Raw genomic sequence first — 10,187 nt, forward strand, 5'->3', positions numbered from 1 at the left:
TCCAACGTGGTGTCACAGTGCTCAACTTTGCTGTCACAGTATTCCACATTGGTGTCACAGTACTCCACTGTGGTGTCAACGGGTTCCACAGTGCTGTCACAGTGCTCCACTGTGGTGTCAACCGGCTCCTCTGTGGTGTCACAGTGCTCCACTGTGGTGTGAACCGGCTCCACTGTGGTGTCCCCGTGCTCCACTGTGGTGTTACGGTGCTCCAATTTCCTGTCACAGTGCTCCATGTGCAATCACAGTACTCCACTGTTGTGTCAAAAGCTCCACTGTGGTGTCAGAGTGCTCCACTGTGGTGTCACAGTGCTCTACTCTGGTCTCGGTGCTCCACTGTGGTATCATAGTGCTCCACTGTGGTGTCACTGTGCAACACTGTGGTCTCACCCTGCTCCAATGTGCTGTGAAAGTGCTGAACTTTGCTGTCACAATTCTCCACTGTGGTGTCACAGTGCTTATTGTGGTTTCAGATTGCGCCACTTTGCTATCACAGTACTCTACTTTCCTGTCACAGTGTTCCACTTTGTTGTCACAGTGCTTCACTGTGCTGTCACAGTGCTCCACTATGGTGTCACAGTATTCCTCTGTAGTGTCACAGTGCTCCAATGTGCTGTCATAGTGCCCCTCTGTGCTGTCACAGTGCTCCACTGTTGAGTCACAGTGCTCCAGTGAGGGGTCACAGTGTTGCACTGTGATGATACTGTGCTCCACTGTGCTGTCTCACTGCTCCACTGTGCTTTCAGAGTGCTGCACTTCGGTGTCATTGTTCTCCACTGTGGTGTCACAGTGTTCCTCTGTAGTGTCACAGTGCTCCAGTGTGCTGTCACAGTGCTCCACTGTGGTGTCACAGTACTCCACTGTGCTGTCACAGTGCTCCACTGTGGTGTCACAGTGTTCCACTATTTTTTCACAGTGCTCCACTGTGGTTTCACAGTGCTCAACTGTGGTGTCAATGTGTTCCAATTTGCAGTCACAGTGATCCAATGTGTTGTCACAGTGCTCCACATTGCTATCACAGTTCTCTGTGTTGTCACAGAGCTCCAGTGCTCCACTTTGCTATCGCAGTGCTCCACTGTGCCGTCATAGTGTTCCATTTTGCAGTCACAGTGCTCCACTGTAGTGTCACAGTTGTTCACTTTGCTATCACAGTGCTCTATTGATTTGTCACCATGCTCAACTGTGCTGTCACAACACTGCACTATGGTGTCATAATTCTCTACTGTGGTGTCACCGTGGTCCACTGTGGTATCACAATGCTCCACTGTGGTGTCAGTGTGCTCCACTGTGGTGTCACAGTCCTACACTGTGGTGACCCTTGCAACACTGTGGTGTCACCCTGCTCCACTCTGCTGTCAAAGTTCTCCACTTTGCTGTCACAGTGCTCCACTGTGGTGTCAAAGTGTTCTACTGTGGTTTTACAGTGCTTCACTTTGCTATCACAGTGCTCCACGGTAGTGTCCCAATGCTCCAATTTGCTATCACAGTGCTCTACTTACCTTTCACGGTGCTCCACTCTGGTGTCACAATGCTCCACTGTGGTGTCACAGTCCTCCACTGTGGTCTCACAGTGTTCCAATTTGCAGTAACAGTGCTCCACTGTGGTGTCACAGTGCTCCCCTGTGGTGTGACCCAACTCCACTGTGGTGTCACCGGGCTCCACTTGGTGTCACCGTGCTCCACTATGGTGTCACCATACTCCACTGTGGTGTTACTGTGCTCCAATTTCCTGTCGAAGTGCTACATGTGCAGTCACAGTGCTCCACTGTTGTGTCCAAAGCTCCACTGTGGTGTCACAGTGCTCTACTGTGGTGTCACCGGGCTCCACTTGGTGTCACCGTGCTCCACTATGGTGTCACCATACTCCACTGTGGTGTTACTGTGCTCCAATTTCCTGTCGGAGTGCTACATGTGCAGTCACAGTGCTCCACTGTTGTGTCCAAAGCTCCACTGTGGTGTCACAGTGCTCCACTGTGGTGTCTCTGTGCTCCACTGTGCTGTTATTGTGCAACACTGTGGTGTCACCCTGCTCCAATGTGCTGTGAAAGTGCTGAACTTTGCTGTCACAATTCTCCACTGTGCTGTCACAGTGCTTTATTGTGGTTTCAGTTTGCTCCACTTTGCTATCACAGTACTCTACTTTCCTGTCACAGTGCTCCACTGTGGTGTCACAGTGTTCCACTTGGCTATCACAGTGCTCCACTGTGGTGTCACTATGCTCTACTGTTTTGTCACCGTGCTCCACTGTGCTGTAACAGTGCTCCACTGTGGTGTCACAGTGCTCTACTGTGGTGTCACCATGCTCCACTGTGGTGTCACAGTGTTCCACTTTGCTGTCACAGTGCTCTACTGTGATGTCACACTGCTCTACTTTCCTTTCACAATGCTCCACTATGGTGTTACAGACCTCCACTGTGGTGTCACAGTGTTCCACTTTGCTATCACAGTGCTCTAATGTGGTGTTACAGTGCTACACTATGGTGTCACAGTGCTACACTGTGGTGCCACACTGCTCCACCTTGGTGTCACAGTGTTCCACTTTCTTGTCACAGTACTCTACTGTAGTGTCAGAGTGCTCTGCTGAGGTGTCACCATCCTCTTTTTGGTGTCACAATGCTCCAGTGTGGTCTCACAGTGCTCCACTGTGGTGTCACCGTGCTCCACTTTGCTATCACAGTGCTCCATGTGCTATGACAATGCTACACTCTTGTGTCATAATGCTCCACTTTTCTATCACACTGCTCCACAGTGGTGTCACAGTGCTGAACTTTGCTGTCAGAGTGTTCCTCTGTGATGTCATAGTGCTCCATGTGCTATCACACTACTCTACTGTTGTGTCAGACTGCTCCAATTTGCTATTACAGTGCTCCACTTTGCTATAACAGTGCTCCACATTGTTGTCACAGTACTACACTGCTGTCAGAGTGCTCCACTGTGGTGTCACTGTGCTCCACTATGGTGTCACATTGTTCTAATTTCTTATCACAGTGCTCCTTTTTGCTATCACAGTGCTCCACTGTGGTGTCAACGGGCTCCACTGTGGTTTCACAGTGCTTCACTTTGCTGTCACAGTGCCCCACTGTGGTGTCACCTTACTCTACTGTGGTATCAAAGTGCTCCACTGTGATGTCACCATGCTCCATGTGCTAACACAGTGCTCTACGGTTATGTCAAATGCTCCACTTTGCTGTCACAGTGCTCCACTGTGGTGTCACAGGGCTCTACTGTGATTTCACAGTGCTCTACTTTGCTATCACAATACTCCATGTGCTATCACAGTGCTCTGAGGTAGTGTAACAATGCTCCCCTTTGCTATCACAATGCTCTACTTTCCGGTCACTGTACTCTACTATGATGTCACAGAGCTCAAGTGTAGTGTCACAGTGCTCAATTTGCTATCCCAGTGCTCCACTGTGCTGTCATAGTGTTCCTCTTTGCAGTCACAGTGCTCCACTGTCCTGTCCCAGCGCTCCACTGTGGTGTCACAGTGCTCTACTGTGGTGTCACCATGCTCCACTGTGGTATCAGTGCTCCACTGTGGTGTCAGTGTGCTCCACTGTGGTGCCCACTTGCAACACTGTGGTGTCACCATGCTCCACTGTGCTGTCAAAGTTTTCCACTTTGTTGTCACAGTGCTCCATGTACTATCACAGTGCTCTACTGTTTTGTCTCAGTGCTCCACTTTGCTATCATAGTGCTCCATTTTGCTATAACAGTGCTCCACTGTGGTGTCACAGTACTCCACTGTGGTGTCACAGTGCTTCACTTAGCTGTCACAGTGCCCAACTGTGGTGTCACCTGGCTCCACTGCGATGTCACAGTGCTCCATGTGCTAACACAGTGCTCTACTGTTGTTTCAAATGCTCCACTTTGCTATCACAGTACTCTACTTTCCTGTCACAGTGCTCCACTGTGGTGTCACAGTACTCTACTTTCCTATCACAGTGCTCCACTGTGCTGTCACAGTGCTCAAATATGGTGTCACAGTTCTGCACTGTGGTGTCACAGTGCTAAACTGTGGTGTGACAGTGTTCTTATTTGAAGTCACTGTGCTCCACTGTGGTGTCACAGTGTTCCACTTTGCTTCCACAGTGCTCCACTTTGCTATCACAGTGCTCCACGGTAGTGTTCCAATGCTCCACTTTGCTATCACATTACTCTTCTTTCCTTTCACACTGCTCCACTGTGGTGTCACAGTGCTCCATTGTGGTGTCACAGTACTCCAAAGTGGTGTCACAGTGTTTCGCTTTGCTGTCACAGTGCTCCACTGTGGTGTCACAGTGCTTCTCTGATGCCATAGTGCTTTACTGTGGAATCACAGTGCTCCAGAGTGGTCTGACGGTGCTCCACTTTGCTTTCACAATGCTCCACTTTGGGGTCACAGTGCTCCACTGTGGTGTTTAAGTGGTGGGAGTGATATCACAGTGCTGTACTGTGGTGTCAAAGTGTTCCACTTTGTTGTCACAGTGCTCCACTCTTGTTTCACAGTGCTGCACTGTGCTGTCACAGTGCTCCACTGTCGAGTCATAGTTTTCTACTTTGTTGTCACGGTGCTCCACTGTGCTCTCTCGGTGCTACACTGTGCTTTCACAGTTCTCCACTGTGCTTTCCCAGTGCTCGACTGTGGTGTCACAGTGCTCCACTATGCTGTCACAGTGCTCCACTGTGGTGTCACAGTGCTGCACTGTGGTGTACAGTGCTCCACTGTGGTGTCACAGTGTTCCTCTGTAGTGTCACAGTGCTTCAATGTGCCGACACAGTGCTCAACACTGGTGTCACAGTGGTCCACTGTGCTGTCACAGTGATGCACTGTGTTGTCACAGTGCTCCATGTGCTGTTACAGTGCTTCCACTTTGTTGTCACAGTGCACAACTCTTGTGTCACAGTGCTGCACTGTGGTGTCACAGTGGTCCAGGGTGCTGTCACAGTGCTGCACTGTGGATTCACAGTGCTCTGCTGTAGTGTCACAGTGTTCCTTTGTATTGTCACAATGCTTCATTGTGCCGACACAGTGCTCCACTCTGGTGTCACAGTGGTCCACTGTGTTGTCACAGTGCTCCACTGTGCTGTCACACTGCACTACTGTGCAGTAGAAGTGCTGCACTGTGGTGTCACTGTGCTCCACTGTGATGTAATAGTGTTCCTCTGTATTTTCACAGTGCTACAATGTGCTGTAACAGTGCTCTACTGTGGTGTCACAGTGCTCCAATGTGCTGTCACAGTGCTGCGTTTTAGTGTCACTGTGCTCCAATATGGAGTTACAGTGCTCTACTGTTTAGTCACAGTGCTGCACTGTGGTGAATATGTGCCCCACTGTGTTGACACAGTGCTGCACTGTGGTGTTACAGTTCTCCATTGTGGTGTCACAGTACTGTACTGTGGTGTCACAGTGCTCCACTGTCAAGTCACCGTGTTCCACTGTGCTGTCACACTGATCCACAGTTCTTTCACAGTGCTCCACTGTGCTGTCACAGTGCTCCACTGTGGTGTCATAGTGCTCCACTGTGCTGCCCTAGTCTCGACTGTGGTGTCACAGTGCTTCACTGTGCTGTCACACTGCTCCACTGTGGAATCACCATACTCCAATATGGTGTCACAGTGCTGCACTGTGGTGACACTGTGCTCCAATGTGGTGTCACAGTGCTCCACCGTGCTGTCACAGTGTTCCTCTGTAATGTCACCGTGCTCCATTGTGCTATCACAGTATTCTACTGTGCTGTCACACTGCTCCACTGTGCAGTCACAGTACTGCACTGTGGTGTCACAGTGCTGCACTGTGGTGTCACAGTGCTGCACTGTGGTGTCACAGTGTTCCTCTGTATTTTCACCATTATCAAATGTGTTGTCACAGTATTCCAATATGGTGTCATAGTGCTGCATTGTGGTGTCACTGTGCTCCACTGTGAAGTCACAGTGCTCCATTGTGGTGTCACAGTAATGCAGTGTGGTGAAAATGTGCTCCACTCTCTTGTCACAGTGCTCCACTGTGGTGTCACAGTGTTCCACTTTGTTGTCCCAGTGCTCCACTGTGGAGTCACAGTTCTCAATTGTGGGGTAACAGTGCTCCACTGTTGTGTCAAAGTGCTCCACTGTGCTACCACAGTGCTCCTCTGTGGTGTCACAGTGCTGCACTGTGGTTCACAGTCCTCCACTGTCGTGTCACAGTGTTCCACTTTGTTTTCAGTGTTCCACTGTGTTCCTACAGTGCTACACTATGCTTTCACAGTGCTCCACAGTGCTGTCCAAGTGCACGACTTTGGTGTCACAGTACTCCACTGCTCTGTCACAGTGCCCCCACTGTGGTGTCACAGTGCTCCACTATGGTGTCACTGTTATGTACTGTGTTGTCCAGTGCTGCACTGTGGTGTCACAGTGTGCCACTGTTTGGTCCCAGTGCTCCACTGTCTTATCACAGTGTTCCACTTTATTGTCACAGTGATCTACTGTGGAGTCACACTGCTCTACTCTGGTGTCTCAGTGCTGCACTGTGGTGATCCTGTACTCCACTGTGTTGTCACAGTGCTCAACTGTGGTTTCAAAGTGCTCCACTGTGGTTTCACATTGCTCGGTTCTGCTATTACAATGCTGCACTGTGGTGTCACAGTGTTCCACTGTGCTGTCACAGTGCTCTACTGTGGTGTCACAGTGCTCCACTGTGCTGTTACAGGTTAGCACTGTGGTGTCACAGTGCTCAAGTGTGACATCACAGTTCTCCGCTGTGGTGTCACAGTGCTTCATTGTGGTGACAGTGTGCTCCACTCTGGTGTCATAGTGTTACACTATGGTGTCACTGTGCTCCCTTGTGGTGTCACAATGCTCCCCTGTTGTGTCACAGTGCTCCACGTGGGGTCACACTGCGGCATTGTTGTGACACTGTGCTCCATTGGGTGTAACAGTGCTTAAATGTGATATCATAGTGCTCCACTGTGGAGTCACAGTGCTCTAGTATGGTGTCATATTTCTGCACTGTGTTGACACTCTGCTCCATTGTATCATCACAGTGCTCCACTGTGGTGTCACAGTGTTCCACTGTAGTGTCACAGTGTTACACTCTGCTATTACAGTGCTCCTCTCAGTTGTAATAGGCTCTACTGCGGTGTCACAGTGCTCCACTCTGGTCTCACTGTGCTCCACTGTGCTTTCACAATGCTCCACTTTGGTGTCACAGTGCTCCACTGTGGTGTTTAAGTGGTGCACTGTGGTGTTACAGTGCTGCACTGTGGTGTCATAGTGTTTCACTCTCGTGTCACACATTTCCACTTTGTTGTCATAGTGCTCCACTCTTGTGTCCCAGTGCTGCACCATGGTGTCACAGTGCTCCACTGTGGTGTCACAGTGTTCCACTGTAGTGTCACAGTGTTACACTCTGCTATTACAGTGCTCCTCTCAGTTGTAATAGGCTCTACTGCGGTGTCACAGTGCTCCACTCTGGTCTCACTGTGCTCCACTGTGCTTTCACAATGCTCCACTTTGGTGTCACAGTGCTCCACTGTGGTGTTTAAGTGGTGCACTGTGGTGTTACAGTGCTGCACTGTGGTGTCATAGTGTTTCACTCTCGTGTCACACATTTCCACTTTGTTGTCATAGTGCTCCACTCTTGTGTCCCAGTGCTGCACCATGGTGTCACAGTGCTCCACTGTGGTGTCACAGTGCTGCACTGTGGTGTCACCGTGCTCCACTGTGATGTAACAGTGTTCCTCTGTATTTTCACAGTGCTCCAATGTGCTGTCACAGTGCTCTACTGTGGTGTCACAATGCTCCAGGGTGCTGTCAGGGTGATGCATTGTGGTGTCACTGTGCTCCACTATGGAGTTATAGTGCTCTACTGTTTTGTCACAGTGCTGCACTGTCCTGAATATGTGCTCCACTGTGCTGTCACAGTGCTCCACTGTGCTGTCACACTGCTCCACTGTGGAATCACAGTACTCCAATGTGGTGTCACATTGCTGCACTGTGGTGACACTGTGCTCCACTGTGGTGTCACAGTGTTCCTCTGTAATGTCACCGTGCTCCATTGTGCTATCACAGTACTCCACTGTGCTGTCACACTGCTACAATGTGCAGTCACATTGCTGCACTCTGGTGTCACAGTGCTGCACTGTGGTGTCACAGTGTTCCTCTGTATTTTCACCGTTATCAAATGTGCTGTCACAGTACTCTAATATGGTGTCATAGTGCTGCATTGTGGTGTCACTATGCTCCACTGTGAAGTAACAGTGCTCCATTGTGGTGTCACAGTAATGCAGTGTAGTGAAAATGTGCTCCACTCTATTGTCACAGTGCTCCACTGTGGTGTCACAGTGTTCCACTTTGTTGTCCCAGTGCTTCACTGTGGTGTCACAGTGCTCCACTGTGGAGTCACAGTTCTCAATTTGGGGTAACAGTGCTCCACTGTGGTGTCAAAGTGCTCCACTGTGCTGTCACAGTGCTCCACTGTGCTATCACAGTGCTGCACTCTTGTGTCACAGTGCTGCACTGTGGTGTCACAGTGCTGCACTGTGGTTCACAGTCCTCCACTGTCGTGTCACAGTGTTCCACTTTGTTTTCAGTGTTCCACTGTGTTCCTACAGTGCTACACTATGCTTTCACAGTGCTCCACAGTGCTGTCCAAGTGCACGACTTTGGTGTCACAGTGCTCCACTGCTCTGTCACAGTGCCCCCACTGTGGTGTCACAGTGTTCCGCTGTGCTGTCACAGTGCTCAACTGTGGAGTCACAGTGCTCCACTATGGTGTCACTGTTATGTACTGTGTTGTCCAGTGCTGCACTGTGGTGTCACAGTGTGCCACTGTTTGGTCCCAGTGCTCCACTGTCTTATCACAGTGTTCCACTTTATTGTCACAGTGATCTACTGTGGAGTCACACTGCTCTACTCTGGTGTCTCAGTGCTGCACTGTGGTGATCCTGTACTCCACTGTGTTGTCACAGTGCTCAACTGTGGTTTCAAAGTGCTCCACTGTGGTTTCACACTGCTCCGTTTTGCTGTTACAATGCTGCACTGTGGTGTCACAGTGCTCCACTGTGGTGTCACAGTGTTCCTCTGTTGTGTCACACTTCTCCAATGTGCTGTCACAGTGCTCCTATGTGGTGTCACAGGGCTCCAATGTGGTGTCACAATGCTCCACTGTCGTGTCACAGTTTTCGACTCTGTTGTCACAGTGCTACACTGTGCTGTGTCATTGCTCCACTGTGGTGTCACAATGCTCCAATGTGCACTCACAGTGCTACACTGTGGTTTCACAGTGTTCCACTTTGATGTCACAGTGCTGCACTGTGGTGTCACAGTGCTCCAATGTGCATTCAGAGACCTCCACTATGGTTTCACTGTGCTCCACTTTCCTGTAAAGTGCTCCACTGTGGTGTTACAGTGCTCCACATTGCCATCTTAATACTCCATTGTGATATCACAGTACTCCACTATGCTGTCACAGTGCTCCACTGTGGTGTCCCAGTGTTCCACTGTGGTGTCACAGTGCTGCACCGTTGTGTCACAATGCTCCATATTGCCATCTTAATACTCCATTGGGATGTCACAGTACTCCACTGTGCTGTCACAGTGTTCCACTGTGGTGTCACAGTGTTCCTCTGTAGTGTCCCTGTGCTCCCCTGTGCTGTTCACAGTACTCAACTGTGGTGTCACAGTGCTCCATTTGATGTCACAGTATGCAACTGTGTGGTCACAGTGCTCTACTGTGTTTTCTCAGTGCTCCACTGTGCTGTCAGAGTGCTCCACATTGCCATCTTAATGATCCATTTTGATGTCACAGTAGTCACCTGTGCTGTCCCAGTGCTTCACTGTGTTGTCACAGTGCTCTACTTTGCTCTTATAGTGCTCCACTGTGGGATCACAGTGCACAAAAGTTCTGTCACTGTGCTCCACTGCGCTATCATAGTGTTCCTCTGTGGTTTCAGAGAACTGCACTGTCTTGTCACAGTGTTCCACTTGTTTGTCACTTTGCTCCACTCTACTGTCACAGTACTACACTGTACTGTCACAGTACTACACTGTGTTTTCACAGTGCGCCACTGTGGTGTCACAGTGCTCCACTTTGGTGTCACTGTGTTCCTCTGTAGTGTCACTGTGCTCCACTGTGCTGTCACAATGCTCCACTGTGGTTCCACAGTGCTCCCTTGTGCTGTCACAGTGCTCCACTTGGGTGTCACAGTGCTGCACTGTTGTGTCACCGT

Source organism: Mus musculus, chromosome 7 (genome assembly GCF_000001635.26).
Source record: "Mus musculus strain C57BL/6J chromosome 7, GRCm38.p6 C57BL/6J".
Classification (NCBI taxonomy): domain Eukaryota; kingdom Metazoa; phylum Chordata; class Mammalia; order Rodentia; family Muridae; genus Mus; species Mus musculus.